The 17,500-nt window shown below is 41.3% G+C and overlaps 1 protein-coding gene across 1 annotated transcript in view; it reads right to left on the reverse strand.

Moving 5' to 3' along the window:
* gabbr2 (gamma-aminobutyric acid (GABA) B receptor, 2) overlaps positions 1-17,500 on the reverse strand; it is a 395,696-nt gene that overhangs the window by 239,694 nt on the left and 138,502 nt on the right. The gene's annotated exons all lie outside the window — the stretch shown is intronic.

Genomic DNA, 17,500 nt, shown 5'->3' on the forward strand with positions numbered 1-17,500 from the left:
TTTCAACCCAGGCAGTGGAGATAAAAGACCCTGAGCGAGTGAGCCTGAGAATTGCCATGTGTGTTACATTACCATGTGTGTGTTGCATTACCTTGTGTGTGTTACGTTACCTTGTGTGTGTTACATTACCTTGTGTGTGTTACATTACCTTGTGTGTTACATTACCTTGTGTGTGTTACATTACCTTGTGTGTGTTACATTACCATGTGTGTTACATTACCATGCAACACAGTCAGGGAGATGTCAGGGGTTCAATTATTTCCACACTTCTAATGCAAATGAGGATCTCCGCTCCTCTCGACACCGTGAGGCGAGACGGGAAACAATCCCCATTGTAGCCAGGTATATTTAGAACTGAGGTTTAGATGTACAGTGTATTGGGAAAGTATTCAGACCCCCACATTTTCCAAATCAATGTTCTAAAATTGATTAAATCCTTTTTTCTACTCACCAATCTACACACAACACCCCATAATGACATAGCGAAAACAGGTTGCTAGAAAATAAAATTTAAAAAAAAAACAGAAACACCTAATTTACATAAGTATTCAGACCCTTTGCAATGAGACTCGAAATTTAGCTCAGGTGCACCCTGTTTCCATTGATCATCCTTGAGATGTTTCTACAACTTGATTGAACAGCATTCAGAGACACTAGTTGTAATGCTCATATTAAGAAAATCTGTTGAAATGATGTGAAATAACAAGGGTGTGTTTTGAAGGCAGTCAGACATGAAAGAGCAGGTCCATTACGGCCCATTAAAAGAAACTGCTTTTGGAGCTTGAAGCTCTGGATCGATAAAAGCCAGTTTAACTGTCTGACACAGCTCACTAATATCTGTAACATAAACTCCCATTCAGAGAGAGAGGGAGAAATAGAGAGATGGGGTGGAGAGGTGGGGGGTCAACAGAAAGAGAAAAAGAGAGGGGGAGTTTAATTGTACCATAAAAGATTAGTGTTGTCACTGGTTCCTGTTGACAAGACATATTGATAAATAGCCCAATGTGAAAACAAAGTGTCCAAATCAATAACCAATATGCAGAAACAGTTTGTGATATATTGAAAACATAACATTTACTATGTGCAGCAATAGTAATCATATACTTTTTTAACGAGCACCTTATAAACTGCACACGCAGAAACCCTGTTGTTTTGTCAACTGGCAATACATTACTCATCGATCAGGGGGATATGCGCTGTTGGAACTAGCACAACTCAAAAACCACATGGAATCTGGATATATTTTTACATAACTGGTCAGAGGACAACTTGCAGAACATAGTCAGCTACATTTTGGAATGTTGCAGTTTGACACGGGGGTCACCAAAACAGAAGGAAAAACACAACACAATTTTGTCAATCTCTCCTTCGATTATCACGCTGAAATCCATTGCGTGAGAAGGGGGAGATGAGGTTGCACGTTCTGTTACAACTAACACAGCTCGAAAACCACACAGAATCAGGGAATAATGTGTACATCACTGGTTAGAGGACATCACTGGTTAGAGGACAACTTGTAGAAGACAGCTAGCTACATTTTAAAATATTGCATTTTGATTCGAGTGGGTCGCCAATGCGGTAAGTGTAATGCAACCATTTTTTTGTTAATGACTTCCATGGATATCACACTGAAATCAATAGAACAGGGGAACATGACTTCCATGGATATCACACTGAAATCAATAGAACAGGGGAACATGACTTCCATGGATATCACACTGAAATCAATAGAACAGGGGAACATGACTTCCATTTTGAAATTAGAACAGGGGAACATGACTTCCATGGATATCACACTGAAATCAATAGAACAGGGGAACATGACTTCCATGGATATCACACTGAAATCAATAGAACAGGGGAACATGACTTCCATGGATATCACACTGAAATCAATAGAACAGGGGAAAAACATGTTGGGGTGTAACTCTGTTTAAACTAACACTATTCAAAGACCACATGGAAACTTGGAATAATGTTTAGAGGAGAATTTCAAGAAGGCTGCTATCTACAGTACATCCATCCATCCTTCCCTCTCTCTCTCTCTCTCTCCCTCTCTCTCTCAATCCCTCCTTCCCTCTCTCTCTCTTTCTTTCTCAATCCCTCCTTCCTTCCCCCTCTCTCTCTCTCTCTCTCTTTCTCAATACCGCCTTCCTTCCTCTCTCTCTCTCTCTCTCTCTCTCTTTCTCAATCCCTCCTTCCCTCTCTCTCTTTCTTTCTCAATCCCTCCTTCCTTCCCCCCCCCTCTCTCTTTCTCAATACCGCCTTCCTTCCCTCTCTCTCTCACTCTTTCTCAATCCCTCCTTCCCTCTCTCTCTTTCTTTCTCAATCCCTCCTTCCTTCCCCCTCTCTCTCTCTCTCTCTCTTTCTCAATACCTCCTTCCCTGTCTCTCTCTCTCTCTCTTTCTCAATCCCTCCTTCCCTCTCTCTCTCTCTCTTTATCAATCCATCCTTCCCTCTCTCTCTCTTTCTCAATCCCTCCTTCCCTCTCTCTCTCTCATTCTCAATCCATCCTTCCCTCTCTCTCTCTCTTTCTCAATCCCTCCTTCCTTCTCTCTCTCTCTCTTTCTCAATCCATCCTTCCTTCCTTCTCTCTCTCTCTCTCTCTTTCTCAATCCCTCCTTCCCTCTCTCTCTCTCTCTCTCTCTCTCTCTCTCAATCCCTCCCTCCTTCCTTCTCTCTCCCTCTACATTTTACATTTGCATTTTAGTAATTTAGCAGATGCTCTTATCCAGAGCAATTTACAGGAGCAATTAGGATTAACTGCCTTGCTCAAGGGCACATCAACGTATTTTTCATCTACTCAGTTCGGGGATTCGATTCAGCGACCTTTTAGTTACTGGCGCAATGATCTTAACCGGGCTCCCGAGTGGCACAGCGGTCTAAGGCACTGCATCTCAGTGCTAGAGGCTTCACTACAGACACCCTGGTTTGAATCCAGGCTGTATCACAACCGGCCCTGATTGGGAGTCCCATAGGGTGGCACACAATTGGTCCAGCGTCGTCCGGGTTTGGCCGGTGTAGACCGTCATTGTAAATAAGAATTTGTTCTTAACTGACTTGCCTAGTTAATTGAAGAATAAAAAAAATGGGAGACCTTAGGCTGTGACTCCTTCATGTTCCTCCTTGCTACAGATGTGTTGCATCAACAACAAGCTCATTTCAATGGGATCATTTGGCATTTTGCAAAGTGCACTACTTTTGACCAGGGCCCTATGAGGCCTGGTCAAAAGTAGTGCACTATGTAGAGACAAGGGTGCTATTTGAGATGCAGCGTGTGTCTGAGGACACTCTGTTCCCACCTTCTGTGGAACTGGAAAGCCATGAGTAAGGTTCAGTTGCTGATATGATCAACTAAAAGGATCATAGGAAAGGAAAGTGGATTATTCATAGCCTACCCTACAGCGGCAGGTGTCTTTCACATTCATAAGCAGTGTAGCTCATGGTCAATTATTTTAATTCAATATGCACTTTTCTGAAAATGGTTAATCACATGACACAGGATCATAAGGACAAAAAGGTAAGGTTGTGTATAATACACAGCCTACAGGGCATTTCTCATTAGGCTATACAGGACAGGTGTCTTTCATATTCCCAACAATGGGAGATTATTTCAAATCAATATGCACATTTCCAAGACAATAACCATGCATTTCATGTTAAATTGCAAAACAACAATTTACTGTATTAATATATAGTTGAAGTCGGAAGTTTACATACACTTAGGTTGGAGTCATTAAAACTCGTTATTCAACCACTCCGTAAATTCTTGTTAACAAACTATAGTTTTGGCAAGTCGGTTAGGACATCTACTTTGTGCATGACACAAGTCATTTTTCCAACAATTGTTTACAGACAGATTATTTCACTTATCATTCACTGCATCACAATTCCAGTGGGTCAGAAGTTTACATACACTAAGTTGACTGTGCCTTTAAACAGCTTGGAAAATTCCAGAAAATTATGTCATGGCTTTCGAAGCTTCTGATAGGCTAATTGACATAATTTGAGTCAATTGGAGGTGTACCTGTGGATGTATGTCAAGGCCGACCTTCAAACTCAGTGCCTCTTTGCTTGACATCATGGGAACATCAAAAGAAATCAGCCAAGACCCCAGAAAAAAATTGTAGACCTCCACAAGTCTGGTTCATCCTTGGGAGCAATTTCCAAACGCCTAAAGGTACCACGTTCATCTGTACAAATAATAGTACGCAAGTATAAACACCATGGGACCACGCAGCCATCATACCGCTCAGGAAGGAGACGCGTTCTGTCTCCTTGAGATGAACGTACTTTGGTGCGAAAAGTGCAAATCAATCCCAGAACAACAGCAAAGGACCTTGTGAAGATCCTGGAGGAAAACAGGTACAAAAGTATCTATATCCACAGTAAAACGAGTCCTATATCGACATAACCTGAAAGGCCGCTCAGCAAGGAATAAGCCACTGCTCCAAATCCACCATAAAAAAGGCCAGACTTCGGTTTGCAACTGCACTTGGAGAAATGTCCTCTGGTCTGATGAAACAAAAATAGAACTGTTTGGCCATAATGACCATCGTTATGTTTGGAGGAAAAAGGGGGAGGCCTGCAAGCTGAAGAACACCATCCCAACCGTGAAGCATGGGGGTGACAGCATCATGTTGTGGGGGTGCTTTGATGCAGGCGGGACTGTTGCACTTCACAAAATAGATGGCATCATGAGGAAAGTAAATTATGTGGATATATTGAAGAAACATCTCAAGACATCAGTCAGGAAGTTAAAGCTTGGTTGCAAATGTGTCTTCCAAATGGACAATGACCCCAAGCATGCTTCGAAAGTTGTGGCAAAATGGCTTAAGGACAACAAAGTCAAGGTATTGGAGAGCCATCACAAAGCCCTGACCTCAATCCTATAGATAATTTGTGGGCAGAACTGAAAAAGTGTGTGCGAGCAAGGAGGCCTACAAACCTGACTCAGTTACACCAGCTCTGTCAGGAGGAATGGGCCAAAATTCACCCAACTTATTGTGGGAAGCTTGTGGGAGGCTACCCAAATTTTTTTACCAAAGTTAAACAATTTAAAGGCAATACTACCAAATACTAATTGAGTGTATGTAAACTTCTGACCCACTGGGAATGTGATGAAAGAAATAAAAGCTGAAATAAATCATTATCTCTACTATTATTCTGACATTTCACATTCTTAAAAAAAAGTGGTGATCCTAACTAATTTTTACTAGGATTAAATGTCAGGAATTGTGAAAAACTGAGTTTAAATGTATGTAAACTTCCGAATACAACTGTTTTTACTGTATGAATCTATTTACTGTATGAATCTGTTTACTGTATGAATCTATTTACTGTATGAATCTATTTACTGTATGGATGTATGAATCTATTTACTGTATGAATGTATGAATCTATTTACTGTATGAATGTATGAATATATTTACTGTATGAATATATTTACTGTATTCATCTATTTACTGTATGAATATATTTACTGTATGAATATATTTACTGTATGAATATATTTACTGTATGAATATGTTTTCTGTATGAATATATTTAGTGTATGCATATGTTTACAGTATGAATATGTTTACTGTGAATCAATTTACTGTATGAATATATTTGCTGTATTCATCTATTTACTGTATGAATCTATTTACAGTATGAATCTATTTACTGTATTCATCTATTTCCTGTATGAATATATTTACTGTATTCATCTATTTACTGTATGAATCTATTTACTGTATGAATCTATTTACTGTATGATTGTATGAATATATTTACTGTATGAATATATTTGCTGTATTCATCTATTTACTGTATGAATCTATTTACAGTATGAATCTATTTACTGTATTCATCTATTTCCTGTATGAATATATTTACTGTATTCATCTATTTACTGTATGAATCTATTTACTGAATGAATCTATTTACTGTATGAATCTATTTACTGTATGAATATATCAAATTAATAGTGAACTATATACAGTTCTGAATGGAAAAACACAAAGAAACAATCCCTGATTAGACTACCACCTTCCAGCAATACAAAGGAAATAAAGTGGAAAATATTTTGGCAATTATTTATTTATCTTTTATTTAACCAGACAGGTCACATAGAGATTTCCATCTCTTTTACAAGTGAACCCTGGCCAAGAAAGCAGCATACATATAATAAACATAAATAAAACCACGTGATCTAAATGCATCAGAGTTTTATTAACTAAATGAAATACATGTTGGATAGGAATTACTTATAAATTCAATGTATCATCTAATTTCCATATTTTTTCCAGACGTAAATCAATCATACCCCAGCTAGCATTTCAAAGTGGTTAGGATTCAGTGTGACCTAAATAAGGCTTTTCAAAGGGAAAAAACCAAATAGACAGAGTTGGGGAGGGAAAAATAGAAGTCGTATAAGGATTTCACAAGTTGCACATCTGGAGTACTCAACGTAACAAAACAAGTATAACGGTTAGTGTTCCTTGTTAATGTATTGTTATTAAGGGTGTCTGGCTTAACTTAATGTGATACTATGTCATCCTGACTGTCTTTTTCTTCTTTTTTCCCCCAACACTGTTCATTCATCTTCTATTCCATTTGAATCCGGCTTCCAGGGCACAGAATGTCAAGGGGGTCTGTCAACCGAACATGGAAGTATTTTCCTTTTGTTGGTATCAGTAGAGAAAAAAAAATCCCCAGAAAATTATCTGGATTTTCTATTTTTCCTTAGAAAGATTCAATCACACCGTAATTCCCATTGAGTGTCAATTATATTTAAAATACATATTTATATGGAAGGTGTGACTAACATTAGGAGTAGGGGCATGCTATTCAGCACAATTATTTAGCAAAATGTCGCTAATTAGCTAATTATGAGTACATTCAGGAGACTGCTGGGAGAGAGCGATGGTTCAACACAAGACTCACAAGGCGTGACTGTGAATAATTACAAATTCACAGGGAATGGAAGTTATATTTCAAGAAACTGTAACAACAGCTAATGTTCTCTCTGTGTCCTATTCTGTCCTGAAAAAAACAAAACTGAGCAAAATATGATTTATTTTCCGATTGTGCTGCATGTACAATTTACAACACTGTTCAAGCCGGGAATCAGTAGGGACAAGTACACTGAACCAAAATATAAACGCAGCATGTAAAATGTTGGTCCCATGTTTCATGAGCTGAAAAGAAAACAGACATTTTCCATGCACACAAAAAGCTTATTTCTCTTATTTCTCTCTTATTTCTCTCTTATTGTGTGCATACCTTTGTTTTTATCCCTGTTAATGAGTAATTCTCCTTTGTCACGATAATCCAGCCACCTGACAGATGTAGCATAACAAGATGTTGAATAAACAGCATGGTCATTACACAGGTGCAACTTGTGCTAGGAACAATAAAAGACCACTCTAAAATGTGCAGTTTTGTCACACAACACAATGCCGCAGATGTTTCAAGATTTGAGTGAGTGTGCAATTGGCATGCTGACTGCAAAAATGTCCACCAGAGCTGTTGCCAGAGGATTGAAAGTTAATTTCTCTACCATAAGAATTTTGCCTCACAACAGCAGACCATGTGTAACCACGCCAGCCCAGGACCTCGAAATTCTATTTTTTTATTTCACCTTTATTTAACCAGGGAGGCCAGTTGAGAGGAAGTTCTCATTTACAACTGCGACCTGGCCAAGATAAACCAAAGCAATGCGACACAAACAACACTGGGTTTCACACGGAATGAACAAACATACAGTCAATGACACAATATAAAAATATATATACAGTGTGTGAAAATTAGGTAAGATTAGGGAGGAAAGGCAATAAATAGGCCATAATGGTGAAGTAATTACAATTTAGCAATTAAACACTGGAGTGATAGATGTGCAGAAGAGTAATGTGCAAGTAGCGATACTTGGGTGCAAAGGAGCAAAAAAATATATAATAACAATGTGGGGATAAGGGAGTTGGATGGGCTATTTACAGATGAGCTATGCACAGGTGCAATGATCTGTGAGCTGCTCTGACAGCTGATGCTTAAAGTTAGTGAGGGATATATGAGTTTCCAAGGTTTGGGAGAGTTGCTGTGGGGGGTGCAGAGCTGTTAGCCAGGTGGAAAGCATGGCCAGCCATAGAAAAATGAAATTATTGAAATTCTCAATTATCGTGGATTTATCGGTGGTGACAGTGTTTCCTAGCCTAAAAGCAGTGGGCAGCTGGGAGGAGGTGTTCTTATTTTCCATTGACTTTACAGTGTCCCAGAACCTTTGGGAGTTTGTGCTACAGGATGCAAACTTCTGTTTGAAAAAGCTAGCCTTTGCTTTCCTAACTGCCTGTGTATATTGGTTCCTAACTTCCCTGAAAAGTTGCATATCGCAGGGGCTATTCGATGCTAATGCAGTACACCACAGGATGTTTTTGTACTGGTCAATGGCAGTCAGGTCTGGAGTGAACCAAGGGCTATATCTGTTCCTGGTTCTACATTTTTTAAATGGGGATTGCTTATATAAGATGGTGAGGAAAGCACTTTTAAAAAATAACCAGGCATCCTCTGTTGAATGAGGTCAATATCCTACCAGGAAACCCGGGCCAGATCGATTAGAAAGGCCTGCTCGCTGAAGTGTTTTAGGGAGCGTGATGAGGGGTGTTTGTTTGACTGCAGACCCATTACGGACGCAGGCAATGATTCAGTGATCGCTGAGATCCTGGTTGATGTACAAGTACACCCCCTGGACAGCACGCTAGTCTATCTCCTGTTTCTGTAGTGTGAGGCACCTTGATGTACAACTACACCCCCTGGACAGCACGCTAGTCTATCTCCTGTTTCTGTAGCGTGAGGCACCTTGATGTACAACTGCACCCCCTGGACAGCACGCTAGTCTATCTCCTGTTTCTGTAGCGTGAGGCACCTTTATGTACAACTACACCCCCTGGACAGCACGCTAGTCTATCTCCTGTTTCTGTCGCGTGAGGCACCTTGATGTCCAACTACACCCCCTGGACAGCATGCTAGTCAGTAGCCGGGCCTTACCCCTTTACACTCGTGGGAATTGGCCTATATAGATAGGGCTATGTAGATAGGGCTACGTATATAGGGCTGTGTAGATAGGGCTGTGTAGATAGGGCTAAATAGATACGGCATTGTAGATAGGGCTATATAGATAGGTTTATATAGATAGGGCTATTTGGATAGGGTTATATAGCTAGGGCTATACAGATAGGGTTATGTAGATAGGGCTATACAGATAGGTTTATGTAGATAGGGCTATGTAGATAGGGCTGTACAGATAGGGTTACATAGATCGGGCTATGTAGATAGGGCTATACAGATAGGGTTATGTAGATAGGGCTATGCAGATAGGGCTATGTAGATAGGGCTATGTAGATAGGGCTATGTAGATAGGGCTATGTAGATAGGGTTATATAGATAGGGCTATGTAGATAGGGCTATGTAGATAGGGTTATGTAGATAGGGCTGTGTAGATAGGGCTGTGTAGATAGGGCATTGTAGATAGGGCTATATAGATAGGTTTATATAGATAGGGCTATTTGGATAGGGTTATATAGATAGGGCTATACAGATAGGGTTATGTAGATAGGGCTATGTAGATAGGGCTATACAGATAGGGTTATATAGATAGGGCTATGTAGATAGGGCTATACAGATAGGGTTATGTAGATAGGGCTATATACTGTAGATAGGGCTATACATATAGGGCTACATAGATAGGGCTATATAGATAGGGCATTGTGGATAGAGTTATATAGACAGGGCTATACATACAGGGCTATATAGATAGGGCTATATAGATAGGGCTATGTGGAAAGGGCTATGTGGATAGCGCAACATTTCTCCTAATATTTATAGATTTCTGAATTCCATTCTTTTACTTTTAGATTTGAGTATATTGCTGTAAAATCTGTAGATACTACTGCACTGTTGGGGCTAGGAACACAAGCATTTCGCTACAACCGCAATAACATCTGCTAAATATCTGTATGTGACCAATACAAAATATAAAAGGAAATGGATAGCAATGGTAGTAATTGAAAGGGAACAGTTTGGAGATTATGGGAAAATTACTAGATCAAAGTGGAGGACACAACAGTTCACCTAACACAAAACTGAATCCAAACACTACACTGTTGATTTCATGTGCATTTTACATTTACTGTACTTTTCGTCGCATTTGTTGAAAAATAAATCTGAAAATACTCATTTACCTAACCCTTAACGCAGTACTCTGTTGAAGCATCTTTGGCAGCGATTGTCCTGTTGGAAGGTGAGGTCCCCAGTCTGAGATCCTGAGCGCTCTTGATCCTGACTAGTCCCCCAGTCCCTGCCGCTGAAAAACATCCCCACAGCATGATGCTGCCACCGGCATGCTTCACTGTAGGGATGGTGCAAGGTGACGCTTGGCATTCAGGCAAAATAGTTCAATGTCGGTTTCATCAGACCAGAGAATCTTATTTCTCATGGTCTAAGAGTCCTTTGGATGCCTTTTGGCAAGCTCCAAGCGGGCTGTCATGTGCCTTTCACCGATGAGTGGCTTCCTACCATAAAGGCCTGATTGGAGGAGTGCTGCAGAGATGGTTGTCCTTCTGGAAGGTTCTCCCATCTCCACAGAGGAAGTCTGGAGCTCTGTCAAAATCCCCATCTGGTTCTTGGTCACCTCCCTGACCAAGGCCCTTCTCCTCCGATTGCTCAGTTTGGCCGAGCGGCCAGCTCTAGGAAGAGTCTTGGTGGTTCCAAACTTCTTCCATTTAAGAATGATGGAGGCCACTGTGTTCTTGGGGAACTTCAATGATGCAGAATGTTTTTGGTACCCTTCTCCAGATCTGTGCCTCGACACAATCCTGTCTTGGAGCTCTACAGACAATTCCTTCGACCTCATGGCTTGGTTTTTGCTCTGACAGGTGCCTTTCCAATCATGTCCAATCAATCAAGTTGTAGAAACACCTCAAGGAGGATCAATTGAAACAGGATGCACCTGTTTCATAGCAAAGTCTTATAGCAAAGAGTATGAATACTTATATAAATTCATTTATATATATTTATATACATATATACATTTGCAAAAAAAATCGAACAACTTGTTTTCGCTTCATCATTATGGGGTATTGTGTGTAAATTGATGAGGATTTTAATTTATTAAATCAATTTTAGAATAAGGCTGTAACGTTAAAAGAAATGTGCAAAACGTCAATGGGTCTGAATCCTTCCCGAAGCACTGTACATTCAATAACAAGATAAGAATATTCCTGGAAAATGTGGGGTAGGTGGAACATAAGACAAATACATTACAAGGGTTTGAGTGAGAAGACTAACTGGTGTCTCCAAGTGGCCAGTCATTTCCATGCACGTTTATGACTCAAAGAAGATTCTTCAACTATAAGGTGGTTTGTTTTGCTCTCCTAGCTGTGCCGTTGAGGAACTACAGCACACTTGTAGTTATTTTGTTTGAAACACAGCCCTGCATCCCCAACATCACACAATTACTGTTGTTGTTTAACGAGGCCTCGAAACGGTCCATTATAAATCGCAATCTGGGTCAAGTGGGCATAACTGAAAACGTGTTCTATTGCCAACATGACTAGCTAAATTATAAAATACGACATTACAGTGTTAGGCATTCACAATGCAATTTAGGGAAACAAATCATCATTTTGGTGTGCATACAAAGGATATCATGAGTGCATTCAGGTTTTTCATAATAGACAAACAGTCTCATTCTGTTCAAAACAACCCAGTGTTTGACGATGCCATTTTGGAACTGTACATTAAACACTGTCATCAAATAAAATAAGATACTATTTTATTTGTCACATGCGCATATAATGTATAGGCCCTTAACCAACAATGCAGTTCAAGAAACAGAGTTAAGAAAATATTACAATAAAATAACAATAACAAGGCCATATACAGGGGGTACTAGTCAGTGTGCAGGGGTACAGGTTAGTCCAGGTACTTTGTACATGTAGGTAGGGGTAAAGTGACTATGCATAGATAATGAACAGCGAGTTGCGGCAGTGTAAAAACAAAGGGGGGGGTCAATGTAAATAGTCTGGGTGGCCATTTGATTCATTGTTCAGCAGTCTTATGACTCTGGGGTAGAAGCTGTTAAGGAGCCATTTAGACCTAACCTTGTCACTCCGGTACAACTTGCTGTGCGGTAGCAGAGAGAACAGTTTATGACTTGGGTGACTGGAATTTTTGACAATGTTTTGGGCCTTGCTCTGACACCGCCTAGTATATAGGTCCAGGATGGCAGGAAACTTGGCCCCAGTGACGTACTGGGCTGTACGCACTACCCTCTGTAGCGCCAAATGGTCGGATGCCGAGCATTTGCAATACCAGGCAGTGATGCAACCGGTCAGGATGCTCTCAATGGTGCAGCTATAGAATGTTTTGAGGGTCTGGGGACCCATGCCAAATCTTTTCAGACTCCTGAGGGGGAAAAGGTGTTGTCGTGCACTCTTCACAACTCACTTGGTGTGTTTGGACCATGGTAGTTTGAGGGTGATGTGGAGAACAAGGAACTTGAAACTCTCAACACACTCCACTACAGTCCAGTCAATGTTAATGGGGGCCTGCTCGGCCCTCCTTTTCCTGTAGTCCACAATCAGCTCCTTTGTCTTGCTCACATTGAGGGAGAGGTTGTTGTCCTGGCACCCCACTGACAGGTCTCTGACCTCCTCCCTATAGACTGTCTCATCGGTGATCAGGCCTACCACTGTTGTGTCGTCAACAAACTTAATGATGGTGTTGGAGTCGTGTTAGGTCACGCAGTTGTGTGAGAACAGGGAGTACAGGAGGGGACCAAGCACGCACCCCTGAGGGGCCCCAGTGTTGAGGATCAGCATGGCAGATATCGTGTTGCCTGTCAAGAAGTCAAGGAACCAGTTCCAGAGGGAGGTGTTTAGTCCCCGGTTCTTTAGCTTATTGATGAGCTTTGTGGTCACTATGGTGTTAAACACTGAGCTGTAGTCAATGAACAACATTCTCACATAGGTGTTCCTTTTGTCCAGGTGGGAAAGGGCAGTGTGGAGTGCTATTGAGATTGCGTCATCTGTGAATCTGTTGGGGCGGTATGCAAATTGGAGTGGTTCTAGGGTTTCTGGGTTGATGGTGTTGATATGACCCATGACCAGCCTTTCAAAGCATTTTATGGCTACCGACGTGTGTACTCATTTAGTCATTTAGACAGGTAACCCTCGCTTTATTTGGTACAGGGACTATGATGGTCTGCTTGAAACATGTAGGATCGTAAACATTGACATTTGTTTTATGATATGGAAATGTGGGGCTCTATTTTAACAAACCTAACGCAATGGTAAATCTAAACGCTTGCGGTAACATTTAGCTATTTTCACAACAAAAAAGTGTTAGCGCAGTGCTGCCGGTGGAACGAAAGTACTGGGTTTTGATTAATAAATAAGTTGTACTGTAGGTGTGTCAAGGCTTGACCCCTTCTCTGGCCAATTAGAAGGGGCTCCATGTTTAAATACAGTGGGCCAAAAAAGTATTTAGTCAGCCACCAATTGTGCAAGTTCTCCCACTTAAAAAGATGAGAGAGGCCTGTAATTTTCATCATAGGTACACTTCAACTATGATAGACAAAATGAGAAAGAAAAATCCAGAAAATCACATTGTAGGATTTTTAATGAATTTATTTGCAAATTATGGTGGAATATAAGTATTTGGTCAATAACAAAAGTTTATCTCAATACTTTGTTATATACCCTGTTGGCAATGACAGAGGTCAAACGTTTTCTGTAAGTCTTCACAAGATTTTCACACACTGTTGCTGGTATTTTGGCCCATTCCTCCATGCAGATCTCCTCTAGAGCAGTGATGTTTTGGGGCTGTTGCTGGGCAACACGGACTTTCAACTCCCTCCAAAGATTTCCTATGGGGATGAGATCTGGAGACTGGCTAGGCCACTCCAGGACCTTGAAATGCTTCTTACGAAGCCACTCCTTCATTGCCCGGGCAGTGTGTTTGGGATCATTGTCATGCTGAAAGACCCAGCCACGTTTCATCTTCAATGCCCTTGCTGATGGAAGGACGTTTTCACTCAAAATCTCACGATACATGGCCCCATTCATTCTTTCCTTTACACGGATCCGTCGTCCTGGTCCCTTTGCAGAAAAACAGCCCCAAAGCATGATGTTTCCACCCCCATGCTTCACAGTAGGTATGGTGTTCTTTGGATGCAACTCAGCATTCTTTGTCCTTCAAACACGACGAGTTGAGTTTTTACCAAAAAGTTATATTTTGGTTTCATCTGACCATATGACATTCTCCCAATCTTCTTCTGGATCATCCAAATGCTCTCTAGCAAACTTCAGACGGGCCTGGACATGTACTGGCTTAAGCAGGGGGACACGTCTGACAAAGCAGGATTTGAGTCCCTGGCGGCGTAGTGTGTTACTGATGGTAGGCTTTGTTACTTTGGTCCCAGCTCTCTGCAGGTCATTCACTAGGTCCCCCCGTGTGGTTCTGGGATTTTTGCTCACTGTTCTTGTGATCATTTTGACCCCACGGGGTGAGATCTTGCGTGGAGCCCCAGATCGAGGGAGATTATCAGTGGTCTTGTATGTCTTCCATTTCCTAATAATTGCTCCCACAGTTGATTTCTTCAAACCAAGCTGCTTACTTATTGCAGATTCAGTCTTCCCAGCCTGGTGAAGGTCTACAATTTTGTTTCTGGTGTCCTTTGACAACTCTTTGGTCTTGGCCAGAGTGGAGTTTGGAGTGTGACTGTTTGAGGTTGTGGACAGGTGTCTTTTATACTGATAACAAGTTCAAACAGTTGCCATTAATACAGGTAACGAGTGGAGGACAGAGGAGCCTCTTAAAGAAGAAGTTACAGGTCTGTGAGAGCCAGAAATCTTGCTTGTTTGTAGGTGACCAAATACTTATTTGCTTCAAGTTGTGTATTTATGGTATTTTATGTGGTGCCTTGGAATCAACTCCAATTCCAATGTTAGTCTGTTATAGTTTGTTAAATAGCTTACAGAAACGAATTAAGAAAATGTAGACCTATCCTATCTATGCTAAATATGTTAACTTGAACCTGCTTGTAGTCCACATTGTTCTAAGTAATTGCATGGCTTCAATGTGGAAAGATATTATAGGCCTACTGATATAGGGGCTAGGTCTACTGTAAATTACAACATGGCTAAGCATGGACATGCTAAACAATGTTAATAAACAAGATTCAATGAATTATTGATAAGGCCTAAAAAGAGTGAATAATTCTAGTCAAATTCTAACCAAAATGAAACAACAAGTACTTTTAAATAGTCTAAATAGACTTACAAGCACCATAATTGCTCCCTGTGGGCAAATCATATTAAAACAATGATGCAGGAGGGTTTTACGCACATCCAGACGTTTCACAGTAGCTGGACAAGGTCCAATATAAAGAGAAAGGGAGAATGTCCACTCACCGTTATACTGCATATACATATTTCAACCATCTTACAGATCACTGCAGGCGCGTCATGGACGTTTTCACTATAAAACCAGGATGGTGAATCATTCGAATAAGTTTGGTTTTTAATAAATTCAACGAAAATCAATCAGCAACAATAAATCAATGTAAAATATAATCAGATCATAAAATTGCCAGGATAAAAACGACCTGATGCATTGCTGTTGAACCAACATTCATTATAGTAGGTAAGGTTAAGGGTAGCCTACGGACTGAGGGCTTGTGTTTGAACATATGAAAGGGAAAAGTAGGTTTGTATTTATTATGGATCCCCATAACAGTATGACAGTGTGGTGAAGAAGGCTCCACAGCGCCTCTTCAACCACAAATCAAATCAAATCTTATTTGTCACATACACATGGTTAGCAGATGTTAATGTGAGTGTAGCGAAATGCTTGTGCTTCTAGTTCCAACAGCGCAGTAATATCTAACAAGTAATACCTAACAAGTAATCTAACAATTCTCCAACAACAACCTAATACACACAAATCTAAAGGGGTGAATGAGAATATCTACATATAAGTTTATGGATGAGCGATGGCTGAGCGGCATAGGCAAGGTGCATAAGTAATGTATGAGTAATGTAAGATGTGTAAACATTATTAAAGTGGCATTATTTAGAGTGGCATTGTATAAAGTGACAAGTGATCCATTTATTCAAGTCGCCATTGATTGGGTCTCAAAGTAGGCAGCAGCTTCTCTGAGTTAGTGATTGGTGTTTAGCAGTCTGATGGCCTTGAGATAGAAGCTGTTTTCAGTCTCTCGGTCCCAGCTTTGATGCACCTGTACTGACCTCGCCTTCTGAATGGTAGCAGTGTAAGCAGGCAGTGGCTCGGCTGTTGCGCCTTCGTCACCACACTGTATGTGTGGGTGGACCAGTTCAGTTTGTCTGTGATGTGTAGGCCTAGGAACTTAAAACTTTCCACCTTCTCCACTGCTGTCCCTTCGATGTGGATATGGGGGGGCTGCTTCTGCTGTTTCCTGAAGTCAACGATCATCTCCTTTTTTTTGTAGGCTGTCTCGTCGTTGTTGGTAATCAAGCCTACTACTGTGTGTCATCTGCAAACTTGATGATTGAGTTGGAGGCGTGCAAGGCCACGCAGTCGTGGGTGAACCGGGAGTGCAGGAGGGGGCTGAGCACGAACCCGTGTGGGGCCCCAGTGTTGAGGGTCACCGAAGTGGAGATGTTGTTTCCTACCTTCATCACCTAGGGGTGACCCGTCAGAAAGTCCAGGACCCAATTGCACAGGGCATTGTTGAGACTCAGGGCCTCCAGCTTGATGATGAGCTTGGAGGGTACTATGGTGTTAAATGCTGAGCTGTAGTCAATGAACAGCATTCTTACATAGGTATTCCTTTTGTCCAGATGGGACAGGGCAGTGTGCAGTGCGATGGCGATTGCGTTGTCTGTGGACCTGTTGTGGCGGTAAACAAATTGAAGTGGGTCTAGGGTGGCCGGGAAGGTGGAGGTGATATGATCCTTGACTAGTCTCTCAAAGCACTTCATGATGACAGAAGTAAGTGCTACGGGGTGGTAGTCGTTTAGTTCAGTTATCTTTTCCTTCTTGGATACAGGAACAATGGTAGCCATCTTGAAGCATGTGGGGAAAACAGAGGTAGAGGGCTATTGAATATGTCCGTAAACACACCAGACAGCTGGTCTGAGGACATGGCTAGGGATGCCGTCTGGGCCAGCAGCCTTGCGAGGGTTAACACTTTTAAATATTTTACCCATGTCAGCCAAGGAGGAGGAAAGTGGGGGGGTGCGCAGTCCTTGTTAGCGGGCTGCGATGGTGGCACTGTATTATCCTCAAAGCGGGCAAAGAAGGTGTTTAGTTTGTCTGGAAGCATGACGTTGGTGTCCGTGACGTGGCTGGTTTTCTTTTTGTAGTCCGTGATTTCCTGTAGACCCAGCCACATACGTCTCATGTCTGAGCTGTTGAATTGCAACTCCACTTTGTCCCTGCACTGGCGTTTCCCTTGTTTGATTGCCTTGCAGAGGGA

This window comes from Oncorhynchus tshawytscha, linkage group LG13 (genome assembly GCF_018296145.1).
Source record: "Oncorhynchus tshawytscha isolate Ot180627B linkage group LG13, Otsh_v2.0, whole genome shotgun sequence".
Lineage (NCBI taxonomy): Eukaryota > Metazoa > Chordata > Actinopteri > Salmoniformes > Salmonidae > Oncorhynchus > Oncorhynchus tshawytscha.